Here is a 17,947-nt window from a genome sequence, read left to right as displayed (position 1 = left end):
TATCTCTCTTCCTCTCCCTTCCTCTCTGATATCAGTAAAAAAAAAAAAAAATTTAAGAAGTGAACTCCACAACACATACATACACACCAATTTCCAGTCTCCTTATCCTGACACATAGATTCAATAAATCTCTATAGAATAAATGAAAACATGGAAATAAAAATGAAGTTGAAGGATTTGAAAGGTGTGAGGATGTATGTGTTTGAGGGTTCAAAGACTAAAGAAAATCGATCTGCCAAGAGCAGAAAACACTTGGAGCAAAGAAACCTTCCAAAAGTAAAGATGAGGTTTAACAGTGATCAACTAGAAAAAGTGAGAGACTTAAAAGAAAATTTAGGCTGAGTGAAAGGGATAAAATAGCTGGAGGTAGAGGAGGGCTGAGAAGAGGAAGTACATAAAGAGGACAGGAGAAGAGTTATATCTTACAGGAAAGGTCAAGAGGAAGGATGAGGCTGCACAAGGGAAGAGCTGATCACAGGGAAGGGGTGGAGGCCGTTGTTATGTCACAATGCCATTCTTATTCAAAGATAATACCTAACAGTTCTGGAAAAGATATACTTATGCACTAATATGCCTTTATTTCCAAAATGTAAATGACTTACAAGTGTTAAAACATACAAAGTTACATATGCATATCTGTTGTATCCCTATGAAGACTCAAATTTATCACTGCAGAAATGCATGAGTTTAAAAGGTTAATTCATAAAATCTGAACTTCTCAATCTCATTCCTTAATATCACTGTTAGGTTTTGGCCATGAAAGAGATGAAACAATGTAGAAGTGAGTGGTTACAGTATATTTATAAACTACTTTTGATTTTTCTACTCAGCCAGTTTACATAACTGGCAACCTGGACTTCCATTAGAAAAACAGTATAATACTGTTTGCCTTTAAATTTGAAACAGCCAAACAAAAATACAACTATAGGTTTTAATATAGTCTGCTAACCCTTTGAAAGATTAACACAAACCTGAAATAGAGGCTAAAATTTTTCTTAAATCACACCAAATACTGAGTTTGTGCAAATCTTTTTAAAACTTTGTTTTAATTTTCTGAGCATTCTTCAAGGTAGTATAAAATCCTATAAAATAAAAATGTATTTATACAGTACTGTCACTAAAAGAATTTATGTCTATATTCTCAGATGCATAACAACTCTACTGAAATTAAAAAACCAAACTTCATTTGAAACAGAAATTTTAGAATCAGTAGTCTCTTAAGTAATTTTGAAAGTTCAGTGTTATGGCTACACTTCAGGCAAAAACAAACATATAGTACCTTAAATGTGCGAACTGCTCACTAAAAGTTAGCCAGCTGCCATTTTATCATTGATAGGGTAGCTTCAAATTCCACTCTGACTCCAACTGCAGTTGCACTGCACCCGGCAGAATAAGCATGCCTGCATGTTATTATGGGAAATAGTGGAAAATTTCACAGGCTGACATCCAGAATGTCTGCGGTTCTTTTTCATATTTCTTTCTTCCTGCAAAGCAGTTATTAGACCAGTAGTTGGATTTTTTTTAAGCTGGAAATTTCCACTGATTTTTTAAACTAGCCTTCTTAAGTGTAAATTGCAAAAATGTTCCAAAATTCCAGTATGACAGAAAGAATAATTCAGACAAAACAGAATGAAAATATATATCTTCAAATCAGGTGAATGGACTGGTAAGTAAATTGAGATGATTATCACTTTTATTGAGCAAGAAAAAAGTGTCCTGAGAGATACTTAGGTAATTTAAAGTTACAATCATTTAATATAAATACTAAATGTGATAAATAGCACAATTGTCAAAATAGCACAAATGTGGAGGCATTAAAAAGCTAATACAGCCCTAACTGGTTTGGCTCAGTGGATAGAGCGTCGGCCTGTGGACTGAAAGGTCCCAAGTTCGATTCCGGTCAAGGGCATGTACCTTGGTTGCGGGCACATCCCCAGTAGGGGGTGTGCAGGAAGCAGCTGGTCGATGTTTCTCTCTCATCGATGTTTCTAACTCTCTATCCCTCTCCCTTCCTCTCTGTAAAAAATCAATAAAATATATTTTTTTAAAAAGCTAATACAACTCAGTAGGACAGATGACAGTTTATGAAAAGAAATTTTAAGATTTTTTTTTTTTATTGATTTTTAGAGAAAGGAAGGGAGAGGGAGAGAGAAACATCCATGTGAGAGCAAAACATCAATCGGATGCCTCCTGCATACCCTACAAGGATGTAGCCGGAAACACGGGCACATGCCCTGATAGGGGAATTGAACTGGCAACCTTTTGGTGCATGGGACAATGCCCAACCAACTGAGCCACACCAGCAAGAGAAATAAGGAATATGTCTACACAAAGGCTTGTGCACAAATGTCACAGAAGTTCTATTTTTGATAACCAAAAACAGGACACAACCCAAATGTTCATCAACAGGTGAATGGATAAATTGTGATATAACCATATACAGTGGGGCCTTGACTTACGAGTGTCCCAAATAACGAGTTTTTTGAGATACCAGCTGTCTCTCCGCCCATTTTTTGCATTGAGTTGACAGAGTAATTTGAGTTAACGAGCTCCTTAACGAGCTCGGTCTTGGAATGAATTAAACTTGTAAGTCAAGGCCCCACTGTACTGCAATCAATATTCCTTAAGCAATAAAAAGAAACTATTGTTCTATGCAACATGGATGAATCTCAAAATAACTGTACTAAGTGAAAAAAGCCAGTCCTCCTCAAAAGTACATATTGTTAATTCCATTTATATATAATTCTCAATTAATACCAACTAATCTTTAATGACACAAGGCAGAACAGTAATTACCTGAAGATGAGGGTGAGATGGATTACAAAATAATGTAAGGAACTTTTGGAGGTAATAGCTATTCCTATTATTGTAACTGTGGTGATGGATTCACAGGTAGACATATATGTAAAAACTCAAACTGTACAACTTAAACATATACAATCAGATGTCAATTATACCTAGAAAAAGTTGAAAAAAAGGAAGAAAGCCAATTAAAGTGACAGAAAGCAGATCAGTGGTTGACTGAATACAAAACCCAGAAGGAGAATGAATGCAAATAGGCAATGTGCTGTATATCTTGACTGTGGCAGTGGTAACTCATCTGTTTACATTTGTCAACTCCAACTGCACACCTAAAATGACTAGATTTTATAGTAAGTATATCATACCTCAGTAAAGCAGATTTCAAAAAATACAAAAAAAGCATATCCAAATGTGAGATAGGTACATTTTAAACACACTCAAAGGAATATATATAGTCACAACATATATAGTCTGCCACCTCATGAACCTATGCTACTAGTTTTATGTCCTAATTGGTATTTTCATATTCTAACTGGTATTTTTATTTTATATTTTTTTAGCTTCTATATTTTATATTTATTTTAATGTTAAAAAAGAAATCATTGCCCTAACCGGTTTGGCTCAGTGGATAGAGCATTGGCCTGTGGACTGAAAGGTCCCAGGTTCGATTCCAGTCAAGGGCACGTACCTTGGTTGTGGGCACATACCCAGTAGGGAGTGTGCAGGAGGCAGCTGATCGATGTTTCTCTCTCATAGATGTTCCTAACTCTCTATCCCTCTCCCTTCCTCGCTGTAAAAAATCAATAATATATTTTTTTAAAAAAAGAAATCATAAAAGCACTAGAAGAAATATATGAAAGAGCTTTTACATTTATCAAATTAAAATTTTTTATTACCATAATGTTACTCAGAGATGAGGGTAACAGGCACTGCCATACATTGCTGGTGGAGTTGTTAATTAATATAATCTTTATAGCGAGTGAGTTGCAATACCTACAAAATTTTTATTTTCAATCCTCACCCAAGGACACGTTTTTACTGATTTTTAGAGAGAGAGGAAGGAAGGAAGAAAAAGGGAGTGGAAGGGAGAAGGAGAGAGGAGGAGAAAGGGAAAGAAACATCAGTTGCTCCCTCCACCCTCCTCCCTCCTCCACCCCCTACAAACACACCCCAACTGGGGATTGATTAAGCCTGCAACCTTTGGTGTATGTGATGATGCTCCAACCAACTGAGCCACCTGGTCAGGGCTGTACAAAATTTTTAAATTCATAATCTTTAACCTAGCTTCCAGAAATTATTTACTTTTTAACAAAACATGGGAACAAAGAAATATATATAAGGATATTCACTTATAGCTTTGTTTGCAATAATATGGTACTGAATAAATTATAATATAGCCATACAATGGAGTACTGTGTAACCATTAGAAAGAACTTAGTAGCTATAAAAACAGATAGGAGACCTCTCCAAGATCATTTAAAAAGTACATATAGTCCGGCCCTGGTGACTTGGTTGGTAGGAGCGTCATCTGGTACACAGATAGGTGGCAGTTCAATTCCAGGTCAGGACACATACCTAGGTTGCAGATTCCATTTCCCCATCCCAGTCAGGGGACTTGCAGGAAGCAACTGATCAATGTTTCTCTTTCACATCCATGTTTCTTTCTTCCTCTCTTTTTCTCTCTCCCTCCCTCTCTAAAAAAATAAATAATAATAATCAAAAATAAAGAGGGAGGGAGAGAGAATAGGAACAAAAGAAACTGAAGAGAAATAATCATATGTAAAAAATATTCTGAGACCTGAGGTATCAGGAGCCTTACTTTTTCAGTGTATCTTTTTGTACTACTTTTACTCTACCACGTTTATGCCTTCTTTTCCATTTAAAAAACATTAATTTATCATTTTCTCACATAACTAAGTACTATAAAATAAAAGATATGGGAAAGAGATTAAAAGCAGCAATTAATTCCCTTTAGATCTATTCCTTCTCCATTAAGTTTTCCCTAACAATCCCAGTTGAAAATGATCTTTTATTCCTCTGAACTTCCAAACCACTTATGTATGTTGCTGCAACAAGTATGTTTTTTCAATTATACTTATTTCTCAACTAGATAATCAGCTCCTGGATCACAGAGATTTTAATGCCCACAATACTTAGCACAATTCCTTGAAGAACAGTGGTAATGAATAAAAACATTTGTCCAGTCTTACAGCAATTGGGAAATAGGAATGTATTCTAAGGCCCAAACATGATTTATCTGGGACGGCTCTATGAGGGAGACATGGCTCTATGAGCAAATCCTTAGGACTATAATTTTATCTTAATTTCCAGGTAGAAAAATTAACTTCAGAGTTGAACTCTAGAAACTTTCACATCCAAACACCAAGGATTTTGGTGTACCTAAAATGAATGTAATTCAAAAAATACAGAATTTTAAAAACTTATAAAAAGAATGTCCCTACCATAAAGAATAGACAATTTGAACCTGCCCTACCAATCAATAAATACTGACTCCTATTCATATGAAGAGACAATTACAATTCATAACAGGCCACAAGAATATTTTCAGTTGTGGTCTGGGAAGTTTACTTAAATGAAACAGGATCTTAGCTGGACCTTAATGATCAAACAAGATAACAAGGGAGAAGCAGAAAAAAATCAGCATTACTGAAACAATGGGCAACAAAAATGGAAAAGATTGATTTCTTTTTTTAAAAAAGACTATGATAAGAGCTGAATATTAGCCGAAACCGGTTTGGCTCAGTGAATAGAGTGTCGGCCTGCGGACTGAAGGGTCCCGGGTTCGATTCCGGTCAAGGGCATGTACCTGGGTTGCGGGCACATCCCCAGTAGGAGATGTGCAGGAGGCAGCTGATCGATGTTTCTCTCTCATCGATGTTTCTAACTCTCTATCTCTCTCCCTTCCTCTCTGTAAAAAATCAATAAAATATATTTAAAAAAAAAAAAAGAGCTGAATATTAGATGAAGGAATTTGGGTTGTACTCTAAAAATTTTTAAGCAAAAATATGTGCTCAAATGATGTTTAATAATATTAAACTGGCAGAAGTACAGAGTACTAGGAAAAAATATATTAATAGGATTCTACAAAAACAAAACCATTTTATTCAATACCATCACTCACTCAGCATTCATTGAATAGTTACATGACCAAGCCTTGAAATGTCTTACTTTCATGCTGTTGCTAATGATTTCTCTCCATATTAAAATCTTACTCATTTTTCAAAGTCCCGATTACCCAGTCAGAGGTAGTCCTTTTTCTCCTCTAAATTTCTCAAGAATCTGTAATAGGCAAAACCGACTGCCTTATACTGAAGTGATGCGAGCACTTGATTGTATACACTTGGAGGTCAAAACCTTTTTAATTCTCACAGTGACTTACACAGTAAAATCTTAATAAACATTAAGTATGTATATGTATAGGGGAGTAGGCAACAGCCAAGCAGTAGCAACTTCAAGAGGATTGAAAGCTTATGGCCCCATAGCTAAGAGAATGGTGGTATAAAGACAGTTTAAAAAGTCACATGAGGGAGCTATTTTGTACTCTCAGAGGAAAAGGTGGGGAAGACTGAAGGTTATTGGTGAAAGTTCACGATTTCAGGTTTGCCTACTTTGGGATCAATACACCTAAGGCTTCCACCATTCTAGATATGGCTATGCACTTTGAAAGCAGCTTCCTGAATTCATTTTATTGATTTCTGAAATTATTTTTAAAACTCAATATAGTAATAAGTCCTGTCTTATTATATGAAGAAGATACCACTGATCCTTAAATGGATGCAACCTGTGTGAGGAGTTATTTTTCTCACTGGTGAAGTTAGATTTTCCTAGATGCAATCAAATACTTGCTCTGACAGCAAGGGAGCCAACTACCTTGGCTGGGATAAAGGTACGGTCATAAAACACAACCACCAGGCAGGTAAAAAAGGAAAGAAATGAGTTTGGATGGAGCAGAGAGTGTATAGACTAAAAGCACAATTTAGTGAAGAGAACACTGGGTAATCCTTAAAACAGTTTCAAATAAAATTGCCAAATTTCAATCTGGAAACATAATCAAGCTGATACAGCTATTCTACAGAGTGGCTTAAATTCAGTAATAATTTCACTGATGACAGCTTTACTGAGAGTAAATAAAATATTACTTCACTTTCTTAAAACAGGAGGATATTGAATCTCTTCTCTCTCTCTCTCTCTCTCTCTCTCTCTCTCTCTCTCTCTCTCTCTCTTCCCCTCCCTCCCTCCCTCCTCATACCCCTCCTTCTCATGCATGCACATACACATTTGTGCAGCTCATAGGATATATACTATGGTGAAGTCAGGAACTCAAAGTCATCCTGCCCCCAAATTCATGAATCAGCACAGCAACCTGCATCTTTACATAATTATCTAGTATAAAAAGATTAATCCACTTAATGCTTGACCAACAAAATATAAATAAAAATTCTGCACAACTAATATAAGAAACTTTGGAAGATAGCATATTCCATCCCTTTGTTTTATAAATCTAAAAAAAGACTGATTTGCACAAACCTTACAGTACAAGCTCACACATCATTCTCAACTCTTCACTTCTTAACAGATAAGTATTCTTTTCAAAATAACAAGTTAACAAATAATACTGATTGGGTAACAAAGGAGGAACATATTTAAAGGTTTTCATATGTGGATTTTTAAGTTCTATTTTAAAACAGTTCACGCTGCTCTTTCTACCAATAACAATTAACAATTAACTCTCACTTATTAAAAAATGTCAGTTTAAGACATTTAGATTATGACAAACAACATTTCCTCTAAAAGTAAAAATAATTTGGCTTTAGATTTCACTTAAACAGAAAAGCAAAGACTATTTACTCAAAAAGTCCCCCCACCACCTTTTTCTGTTGTTGTTAAAACCCTTTCTTTCCCCTCCCGAGGCTTTCTTCTCTTTTGTACTCCAGTTCTCAAATGCATAAGATGGAGGAACAATACCACAATACAACTTCAGGCTTCCTGCCTACTAGTCAGTCATTATTCTTAAGACCTGAGAACTTTCAAAACACTGCTTGGGTTGTTTGAAATTCCTTCTTTCAGATTTTCCCTCCTTCATGGAACATGTATTTAAAAGAAGGACTTCAAAATGTCTTGCTGCACCCAATCAAAACACTCTACCCAAAATAAAAATGCTAGCCTTAGATATGAAAGTGAGACGTAAATGCCTGAAATCTGGCAAAACCAATCTAAAAGTACAGAACAAAAGGAATGTATTTCTGGCCAAGCATAAAATAGTATTTTCTCATATGTATAGTAATCCTGTTCCTGAAAATTTTCATATTTATATGGCAGTATCTTAAAGACTATAATAGTACCATTACTTTTTTTTTTTAACAATACCATAGAAAGATCTCAAGGTCTCAAACTACACTGAGCTGAATAGAAAGAGCTACATTAATTATTACTCACAAAGGAAAGTTCACACTAAAATGAAGTACATTCGTTTATTTTAAAAAGTTGTCAGGGCAGAAAAAATTACCAGCAGTAGCCACCTGGAAACCTGGGGAAATTCCCATTTCCTCTGACCACACTTTGATGGTGGCAGTAGTACTTACTAATAAACTTATTTAGTTGTTAAGATAAACCAATGGAGCTAGTCCACTGGAGGGAGATGGTACATAAATTGTCTGCCCAGTTCAACATGGCTTCTTTCCTTTTTAAAGGGAAAAGCATTTAAAATGAAGGTGAAAACACATTGGCTCATGAATAACAACTTGTCAAATTGTTACAATAAATAAAAATTTCCCACATCTCTAACAAAAACAAAAAGACCAATTTATTTTAAACAGTATTCAATAAAACTCAATCCCAGTACAACAAAATAATTTAGCTACTCCCCTGGAGTTTGTTATAATGGGATTTAACCTGTACACTCAACATTCAATTAACCATGAGGCTTATCCTAATTGAGGATTATGCTGACTTCTGCAGTCTTTCCCCCTCTATCCATCTACCACTCCAACTCAGCTGCCACAGCTACCAAAAGCAAAGCCCCAGGGAACAGTAGATTATCCGTTACTATGTGATATCCAGGCAAATATTCCCTTTTCATCATCATGTGGATGATGATGGGTTAAATTCAGGAATCTAGTCAGCCTAGTCTCCAAAAAGTGAAGCTTCATAACCCTCAGGCCTCTAACCAAGGAAATTCAACATTTCAGAAGAATACCTTCATAGGTGAACAGCAGACGAAAAAAAGTTCCACTCTTTCCTAGAACTTAGCAATAAAAAAAATATTAACAGAAAATAAAAGATAGGATACAGATGTCCCTAATGACAAATGGGGCAAAGGACAAACAGAAAAGACTAGTTCAGTTGCTCTTAGCATATTCTTTGAAATAGGTAAAACCTGTGTGCCTGTTAGGTCAGACTTCTTTCTTTTGCCTCTAGGCCACAAAGTTTACTAGTTAGTTAAAATTAACCTTTATGACTGCCCCCTATAAACTGACCTAGGTCGGCAGAACCTACCTAACTGAGTTAATGCTGACAAGGTTGGGAACTGGCTGCATGTAGTCTAAGAAGATTATCCAGTTTGTGGATAAACCAGCCTCCTAGACACTGCACATCTTCCCTTCTCCTGCTGCTGTGTATCTTCTGGCCAGTTTCCTCTTCATTTAACAACTCTCCACCAGAAGGTAAAAAAAAGGGGAAGGGGATTAAATTTAAGTCAACCCCATCATTTATTTGTTACGGGGCTGAAAATAAGGTTAGGCTCTGGATAAATTGCATCCTTAAACCAAAATAATCTCCCAGAAACCCTGTCAAAAAATTAAATGGACCAAATGAATTTACCTGGCAAATATCAACAAAGTGAAAAAGTAAGTCTCATTGCAATAGAGCACCTCCTCTACTTTAACTGTGAAATGTTCATTTTGTAATCCCCCCACCCCAAAAGGCACTCAGAATGGAAGAAAATGACTACATTTTACTTCAGCACTCAATCTCAATGCTGTTCTTGAGGATCTAAACCAGCGGTTCTCAACGTGTGGGTCGAGACCCCTTTGGCGGTCGAATGACCCTTTCATAGGGGTCGCCTAAGACCATTCTGCATATCAGATATTTACATTACGATTCATAACAGTAGCAACATTACAGTTATGAAGTAGCAACGAAAATAATTTTATGGTTGGGTCACAACATGAGGAACTGTATTTAAAGGGCCAGAAGGTTGAGAACCACTGAACAGTCACCCATTTCTTTCACCTGAACTATGGGGAAAAAGTTAACTTCCATTTCCAACACTAATTTTCTACTCCCAGAGCTTTAAGCACTCAATAATGCATATAGTGAATATTCTTCACTACTAAGTATAATAAATTCAAACCAAGCTGGGACAGGTCCTCTCTGGCTTAATCTATGAGAAACTGCAGTACCTCTTCAATCATGATTAAAAGAGTAACAAATGTGCTAAATTGTGGTCCCTTTGCTGTGTTGACAAATAACAACTGCAGGTTATATTCATCCCAAACTTGCAACAAACTGAAAGTTTTCAAAAGTAGTCCTACATCCTCTGGCCAAGGCTTGAAATTATACAGCTTTTAAAAATATAAAAAAATAAAAAAACCTAAAGCCATTTATTTTAATACCAATTAAGGATAGGATAATAGTGGGTGTTTTTGCTTTGTCTTACCCTATTGTCCAAACAAAAATAAAAATTTCTTAAATCATTCTTTTAAAAGACTTCTCAAAAACAAAGTAGTCTTCAAGTTAAAAAGTACTATTCTAAAATCATACTGCTAATGCACAAAGGACTGGAATATATATACACACACACACACACACACACACACCCCTATATCTTTAGTATGTCGCTGACATAGTAAGGAAGTTTATTTCAAAAGATCAGTCAAGAAGACATTAGTAACCATTTCAAGAACTATTTTTAATTTACATGTCTCCTAGGAAAGGGGTTCAGGGTCCAACAGTCAGTACACTCACTCCTTATTGAATGAATTCTAACTTATCTGCCTAGGCCCTAAGGGGTAGGAGGTGATTTATAGAAACAAATCTTCTACAGAGGGGAAAATGTACAATATCCTCGCTTTCAAAATATAATAAAATTAATATAACCCTTAATACTTTAAACTCTAATATCATTGAATTTTTTCAATGAGTTGTTAGTGTTGGTAAATTCAAAACCACCATTCTAAAACATAAAAATATAAATCCTGTTAATTATGCTGGAGTTGTTCGCATTTTCAAAGCCTCTGTAGTTAAGGAATATTTTATGGCAGAAACATTTCCTATAACTGCTCTAGGAACATTACATCTTCCCACTTAGTCCACAATCCTCACATCCAAAATGTACTTCTATATGCCAGAAGCTGGCATATGCTTTTTTAAATGCTGATTGAACAATTAAGTCATTTCTATCAATACATAAAATAGCCCTATAATTTAGGATCACAGGCAATCTAGATTGCTGCTCATTTAAATGCAGAACCTGAAGCAACCTCCAGTGACAGGAGCTATAGTGTTCAATATCATTTTACATGTTAGAGAGGCTTCGTCTTACATACAAACAATGAACCCAGCAGGGTTCTTCATCCTCAAGCCACAGAGATTGTTATTTCTTCAAGGGTGTCGGCAGATAAGGCAACATAAACACTAAGTTCCAATGGCTATCAACATTTTTTTAAATAGTCAAAAAAAAAAAACGGCATTCCCACCCATTTTCCTTTCCTTCTGCTCATTTGATTTCCCTGCTTTTAGGTATTCAACAGGGGTGTGTTTCTAATGAAAACCTTAAAATAATTATCCCAAAAGCCAAGGACATTCTAAAAACCAGTAGGTGGCTGCCTCCTGGCGGGAGGGGGCGGGAGGGGGTGGGGGGGAGGTTAGAGTAGGAGAGAGACTCGTTTCTGTGTTTTGTGCCTTTCCAGGTGGGTATCCTATCTGATCTAACTGATTCTAAATAAGAAAGCAATCACCAGAACTAGCAGTTCACAAACTTAAGGCTTCCCAGTTAGCATTTCAGTTTATGCGGCATTCATGAAGACCTATGATTCTCCCCCATAAACCTCTAAGCAACCTGCTGCAGCAAACCCTGGAGCCTGCTCGCAGCCAGGAGGCCAGGCGTGTCACCTCCAGCAGATGCAGCAGCCTCACCCGCACGACCACCTCGCTGTCGTCTCACTCCTCTCCCGAGTGAAACCCTGCCGCAAGCCAGCTGGTACTCGCCTTCCTGTTCCTTTCTGGTGCAGCTTAATAACAAAAACAGCTTGGCTTTGAAGCGCTGCTCAGAAACTGCAAAAAGGAAGTCCTCCCATTCGTGGGGGGGGGGGGGGGGACGGGGAGGAAAGTTTTGACTCGGAGAGAATCGCATACCTCCCGTGTCATTCCAGCGGGGAAGCCCGAACTCCCAGCTCAGGGAGACGTGGAGGCGATGCTCTCTCCCCCTGACAACTGCTCTTTTCGGTTAACTTTCCACCCCGAGTGCCCCCAAGCTGCCTGGGAAGAGACCGAGCCTCCCCACGACTCGGATGGTTTTTTAAAGACATGCGCAAGGCCAACAGTTTATTTAAATCTCTACAAACTGCATCCATGTCCATGAGAAGGGACTGGGGGGAGGGAATAGCAATAATAAAGACAGCCAAGCCCGACACGCACCCCCCAACTTCCCACTTGCCATTCCCCAGCCTTCACACCGGAGGTAGCAAAACGCCTTTTTACTGAGAAAACTGCCGAGAACCGACCTCCCCGCGCCCCAGTGGAAATTCCGCAGATAACTCGTGTGAAATAGAAAAGCGCCGGGTGCAGGGGTCAGCAGCCACAGCGCCCGACCCCATCCCCGGCGCGCCCGCGAGGCTGGGCGGGGGGCGGCGAGGGCGGTGCACGCCCCCGCCCCCGGCTCCCCCGAAGGGGCCACGCAGCGGGGACAAGGGGGCGCGGGCGGCTTCCAAAGCCACCCTCCAGGGGCTGGGGAGGAAAGAGGAAGATGCAACTTTCAGGACAGGAGGGGCAAAGTGGGCCCCCGCGGTGCCCCCCAAACTCCTCGGGGCGACCCCTCCCAGCGGGGACCCCCTCGCACCCCCCAGCCCGGTGCCGCCCAGCTTGGACTTCCCTACTCCGGCGGCTCCCGGGCTGCGGGGAAGCGGCGCGGCCCCAACACCCCAGAACTCTCTCCGAGCGCCCCCAGCTCGGCGCGCCCCTCAGCGCCTCCGGGAGCCGAAGCCGCCGGCTCGCGCAGCAGCCCCGGAGACTCGCCCTCCTCCCTCCGCCTTGCACTCCAGCCCCTCGCCCGGTGCCGCTCCTCCTTTATCTCCACTCACCACCCGCCGCCATTTTCCTCGCAGCTCAGCTTTAAATCGGAAACTCGCTGCTCAGCCCGCAGCCGCCACAGCCGCCGCCGCCTCCTCCGCCGCCACCACCGACTCAGCCGCCGCGGCTGCTGCCGTCGCTGTGGTAGAGCTGAGAAGCCAGCGGCTGGAACCTCGGCGCGGGGGCCGCCGGGATATGTAGTCCCGTGGCCACGCCCAGCACTACCGGTCCCAGGGGGCCTTGCGCGGCAGGGCTCCGGGTGTCCCTGCCCGCGGCTTCCGCGGCGCGAGGGCGTGGCCGCGCAGACCCTCGGCGGGCTCTCGCTCGCTTAGCACCAGGGAGCAGCGGCGGGGTCGGGAGAAATGGAATGCAACCCTCCCCTCCCCTCCCCTTAATTTTTTCATACTTGCCTTCGTCCTGTAGTATACGATACTTATGGAGCATTTATTGTGGGCAAGCACTGATCCTCAAAACGAGCATCCCTTAGGGACCACTGTTATCCTCATTGTTCCGAGGAGCAAAATGAGACACAAGGTCAGAAGCCAGGAAGCTGTTCAATAAATGCTGAAGTTACGGGGTGAAAGCTTGTTGGGCCATAGGGTATGTACTATATATTCAGTCCCGAAGTATCATGCCACGGGGTTCTTCCCACTTACAACAGGGGAACAGCTTCTTTACTGTGGAGAGATCCTGTTAATTCAGACACCACCTGAGCCAAGCGGGCAATCACCATCACTTACCGTCGCCAGTAATGGATCAAACTGACAGTATGTGTCTCCTGATATGATGCAATGGGGAAGGCATAACGCCACCCTGTAGTATTCTTGTCACACACACACACACACACACACACACTAAACTGAACCTACTGGTAACTATGAAAAAGCAATCAGACACATCCAGAACGTGGCACATGCTACAAAACACCCATGAAAGAGGTGGAAACCAAATGCGATGTGAGAGCTTTGATTGGATCCAGGTTTGGGAGCTTTTTATATAAAAAGGACTTTGGGGGGAAATTTTAATATGGACTATATATTAGATAATAACATTGAATCAATATTAAATGTCTTGAGTCTGAATAGAAGAAATAAATAACCACTTACTAGCTCCACCACTATCATTTCCCACCTGGGCTATTGCAATAGCTTCCTCACTGCTCCCTGCCTCCTTCCATTCCCCCCTTTACCTCCTGGAATCTATTCTCAGCATAGCAATCAGAAGAAACTTGGTAAAAACCAAGTCACTTAATGTCTCTCCACCAAAACCTTTGCAATTAAGCCCACCCAACCTCTCTCTCCCCTCTCCTTCCCTTTCTAAGCTCATCACCCACTCCCTGTCCACTCACTACTGTGAGTGGCTCTTGGGGTCCCTCCCACATGCCTAGCACTCTGGCTTCAGATTTTTGTCCCAGAAAATCCAAGTCTCTCACTTCCTCATTTCCCCATGGTCATTGTCCAAATGTCACATCTTCATGAGGCCTTCCCTAATTTCTCCTACTTTAAATTCTCGCCCACTCCAATCCCAGCTTTCCCTATCCCTCTTCCATTTCATTTCTCTTCATAGCACTTTTTAACATTGAAAACACCATATATTTTTGTTTATTTATAGTTTTTATTATCTCTTTTTCTCACTAGAATGAAAGCTCCATGAAGGTGAGATTTTGTCTTTTTTATTCTCAGATGTAGTGTTAGCACCCACTACAGAGCTTAGTAATTGTCCATCTCCCTGTCTAGACTATAAGCTCCAAGGGGGCAGGGAATTCGTTTAGTTCACTGCAGTGTCTCCAGCACCTAGATTAGTGTCTGGCCTATTAGAGGCACTTAATAAATATTTGTGGAAGAAAGAAGGAGGAAAAAGAGAAGGAAAGAAGAAAGAAAGGTAATAAATGTATTAATTCTATTAATATTAATTTGTACATATGTTCACACAAAATGTAACTGATATTAATAATAAATATATAGATACATACATTTATAAGTCATTGGAGACCCAAGGACAGACCTCTAATGCAAGGGGTGTCAGAGAAGGCTTCCAGGAGGAAGCAACTTCTGTGCTGACTTCGGCAGTGTTTTAATAGAATCTGCACATTATCCCAAACTGAATGACATCTGGGAAACACTATTCTAGACTTAAAATCTAAGCCTGATGAGTGACACTGTCTACTCAATAGTCTGTGGAAGATGCCTGCTTTCATTCCTTCTTTCCTGTTTGCATGAGCCACTCCTCCATCAAGAGGTAAATTTTATTTCCTCTTCCTTAAATTGGGATTGATCTGTGACTGCTTAACCAATGGAAAGGGTGAAGTTATATGATGGGACTTTCAAGCCACTTTCTTCCTCTGGAACCCAGCTGCCATGCTATTAGAATATGGGGTCACATGGAGAGGCAACATGGAGTAAAATTAAGGCACTCCAGTGGAGAGCCCCAGCTAAGATCCCAGGCAAGGGCCAGTAAGTAACTCCCATCCTTCTTGAACACTCCAATGAGTCCATCTTCTTGCACATTTCAGTCCCTAGGGGCCTCAAGTAACTACAACCCCCACCAACAAGATCTGAAACGAAAGAACCACCCACTGGACTCAATCAACCTACACTATCATGAGATATAGTAAAATGGTTGTTCTTTAAGCCACTAAGTTTTTCAGTGGTTTATTATGCAGCAATTGATAAATGAAACACTCTACAAAATTGTGGACTTTCGTTAAACTATGGTTTGAGAACTGTCAACAGATAGGGAGAGTAGTCAAATTTTGAAATTACCCCAATAAAACTGGCTTGGCCTAGGAGACACTCTGTGAGGATGGGATTAGAAGGTCACCTAGCTAAAACTCGCCAAAAATAATGGAGTTCTGCCTACAACATCTCGATTGCACAAAGTCTCTACTTCATGCTCCCAGGATGAGTACCCACTTCTTCAAGGGCAGCTGTGCCAGTCAGGGTTCTTGGGTTGCAAGCAACAACAATAGACTCTAGAATGTAGTAAAATTATATGTAGGAACTAACAGAATCAAAGGGAAAACTGGAGACCCAGATCCAGAAATGTCAGAAATTAGAGGAAAAGAAGATCCTGGGTATTTTATCTGGGACCAGAAGTAAATCTAGAGAAGATCAATCAAATTATTCTATCTTCTCATCACTCTATCTCAAGATTCAAATCAAAAAAAGGAATTTGTCCAAATGGTTTTATTTGGGTCACATGTTGTATATGCAAGTAACAGGTTACCAGACTGATAATGCTAACCCAGACCGATAATGCTAACTAACCAATGTACCTACATCTTAAACCGACTCTCAAATAATTCAGGTGGGGGTGGGGGGAAATACAGGTGCATGTAAGCAAATGTGGCAAACTTTTATCAATTAGTAAATCTAGGTTCAGGGTACACAGGTGTTTCTTGCATTATTCTTGCAAGTTTTCTGTCATGACTCTTTTATGGAGGCATTGAACAAACAACTGGCCCAAGGGTATGAGCTACTAAGTGCTACAGTCAGGATATAAACCCAGACTCGCAAGCTCATATCCTTAACCATGATGCTTTCCTGCCTCTCCACAGACACATAAACCACGAAGACATTAGTGTGTTCATCAAGGACCTTCTGCTCTACCATCTTCAGCCTCTTGGTTTTCTGTCCTTAGTTTATAGCCTCATGGATGCAAGATGACTGCCCCAGCTGGAGCATCACAATCGAGTCCACATGCAGGAAGCAGAAGAGTGAATAGGTGTCAAGAAAGATACTGTATCTCTCCCTTTTAGATATAAAATTGTTTCCCAGAATTTCCCCTTTCCCCTGACTGCCTCCCACCACCAAATCAGATGTCCCTTTACTTCCCATTATAGTGGAGATATGGGCTACAATGATGCCCCTAGCTGCAAGGGAAGCTGGGAACCCAAGCATTTACCACCTCAGCCATGAGTGGATGAGTGAATGCTTCTCCGCAGGCTGGTCCCGCCCAGTGAGTGGCTCTGCTTCTGTCCCCTGCATTCTTCCCTCTCTTACAATATCGCCTAGTGGTTAAGAGTGTGGGCTGACCTGCTCAGCTGGTTCTGCTACTTATAACCCTGTGTGCTAATGGCTGGCGACTGAAACTTTCTGTGCCTCCATTTCCTACAGTGGGAACCACAATAAAAAATAATACCTACTTCACAGGACTATAACAAGGATTAAATAAAACAATACTGAAAGCTCTGAGCACAATGTCAAGCACAAAGTACACCCTCAATAAATGTTAACAATGATTATGTATGGCAGTTTCGAACTTGGGGTTTGCAGGGATTAATATCCAAAGGTTAGTAACAATTTCCTCCTTTTCCCTCCATTTTTGCCTCATTATAGTTATTACAATCTGAAATTTCCCTGCAAGTGAAAATAGATTGCTCAGGTGGACCTAAACCCTGCACATGGCTAAAACGCTGTTTCCAAATACCTAATCTGATAATGAGCTGGCACAGGTCTGGGCTCCACCCCCAAGCTGTACTCTGAACTATTCCATTCCCTGGGTAGGACACACAGCTGGCAGGGCGTCTGACACACAGACAGACAAGAAGAGATTTCAAGCCAATGAATGCTGTATTTATTGCTTTGCTTAAAAGGGGGAAACACCTCTGCAAAGAATCACATTTAAGGCAAATTTTGGGTAGTAAAAAGCAACCTGAGCCTTTCAACCCAGAGTCACCGTGTTCATGCCTCTTACTGGAAACCTAGATCAGGATTTGGAGACCTGTGATTTTTGTGCCAGGGGTGGCACACGAGCCAGCTGGAATTGGCACCTGGGCCGGCTGCAACAGACTTGCCCATTCCTACAACCTGCAAATAACTCCACAGTTGGAAGAATT

General features: G+C 40.3%; 1 protein-coding gene across 7 annotated transcripts in view; it reads right to left on the bottom strand.

Annotated features, from left to right (window-relative positions):
- The window catches only part of NCOA3 (nuclear receptor coactivator 3), a 103,723-nt gene extending 90,447 nt beyond the window's left edge, over nucleotides 1-13,276 (bottom strand). For 6 of the 7 annotated variants that reach the window (XR_004969861.1, XM_036321481.1, XM_036321479.1 and 3 more), the window contains exon 1: nucleotides 13,122-13,276. The gene's annotated coding sequence lies outside the window, so the exon portion shown is untranslated. Of the gene's footprint in view, nucleotides 1-1,279; nucleotides 1,843-13,121 lie in introns of those variants that run through there. The other variant, XM_036321480.1, reaches the window with a different exon arrangement.
- Between the last annotated feature and the right edge of the window lie 4,671 nt (nucleotides 13,277-17,947).

This window comes from Myotis myotis, unplaced genomic scaffold (assembly GCF_014108235.1).
Source record: "Myotis myotis isolate mMyoMyo1 unplaced genomic scaffold, mMyoMyo1.p scaffold_m19_p_9, whole genome shotgun sequence".
NCBI classification, from domain to species: domain Eukaryota; kingdom Metazoa; phylum Chordata; class Mammalia; order Chiroptera; family Vespertilionidae; genus Myotis; species Myotis myotis.
This window is presented reverse-complemented; position numbering and strand designations above follow the sequence as displayed.